Below are 1,236 nucleotides of genomic sequence, written 5' to 3'. Positions count from 1 at the left end.
CTCGATTTAAACAATGGAATTTAGTTGATGACGACTTCAGATGAATGATGATGATCGAATTTCTTACAGAGAAGTATTCAAAACTAATGAAGAGAATGACAAATGTACCGTACCATACTAAACTCCAAAGGGCCGTTTCCAATGCATTTTGAAGTGAAAACTTCTTTAGAATCGTTGGGAGTGATTTGAGAAAAAGTGAAACGAAAAAGCGACCATCTTGGCTTCGAAGCGTTATATTATATGTTGATATAAACGTAGCGACGAACTAAATAACTTTTGTTTTTTCTTGTGATTCGAACCAAGGATTTTGGATCGGAAGCTCACATTGCTAGTCGCTCGGCTACCGCGCCATGCTGTTGGCGCTGGCCTAAAAGTTATTTAGTTACGAAGCGTTATATTATATGTTGATATAAACGTAGCGACGAACTAAATAACTTTTAGGCCAGCGCCAACAGCATGGCGCGATAGCCGAGCGGCTAGCAATGTGAGCTTCCGATCCAAAATTCTTGCTTCGAATCACAAAAAAAAAAAAATTTTTTTTTTTTTTTGAAATTTGCATTGTAGGACATTTCTGATTATTTATTGAAAACAGGTTTTTGGCTTTTCTATTTTTGGTTTAGATACTGAAAGTCAGCTTAAGTGAATCGGTATAAATATTTCGTACATTAATTTTTGTGAGCGTGTAATTCTCAAAAGGTTTATTAGAAAATGTATTGACAAGGTAGTTTGTTGGTTGTGTATGGTTATCGCTTCTCGGCCTTATGGCTAAGATCAAAGTGTATGTATCACCCCGGGGGGGAAAAGTCCCCCCGGGGAAAACGGTCTTAAAGCCCATTTTATCTATCTGTTCTTATCAGCTTAGCATCTGATAGATCCTCCATCGGAGGACAACAAATGTTAAACCGATTTTTGGAAATGGGCGGAGTGTTTTAGGGGCCCAAATTATTGAATGAATACAAGAAGAAATATACTAATACATTTAGCTTTGGTGGGAAGAGACATAAATTTTTATATGAATACAAGTAGACGAAAATGGAAGAAATTTGTAAGTCTGTTTCTTCGGTCCGTTTGGGTATTTTTTTTTACAACATCGAAACCAAAGCATTTGTATCATATTTTAGCTATCATAAGCCACTCGTATCATTTGTTGAAATTGAAAACATTGAGGATGAATAATAATAAAATGAAGAAAATAAAATATGAACTTTATAGCAATATTATAATGAACCTATAATT

At 35.1% G+C, this 1,236-nt stretch overlaps 1 non-coding gene across 1 annotated transcript; it reads left to right on the top strand.

Annotated features, from left to right (window-relative positions):
- Positions 1 to 745: 745 nt before the first annotated feature.
- LOC129251042 (U2 spliceosomal RNA) lies at positions 746 to 947 on the top strand. The gene has a single exon (XR_008582880.1). It is a non-coding gene; the product is annotated as a U2 spliceosomal RNA (small nuclear RNA).
- Positions 948 to 1,236: the final 289 nt, after the last annotated feature.

This window comes from Anastrepha obliqua, chromosome 6, assembly GCF_027943255.1.
Source record: "Anastrepha obliqua isolate idAnaObli1 chromosome 6, idAnaObli1_1.0, whole genome shotgun sequence".
NCBI classification, from domain to species: Eukaryota; Metazoa; Arthropoda; class Insecta; order Diptera; family Tephritidae; genus Anastrepha; species Anastrepha obliqua.
This window is presented reverse-complemented; position numbering and strand designations above follow the sequence as displayed.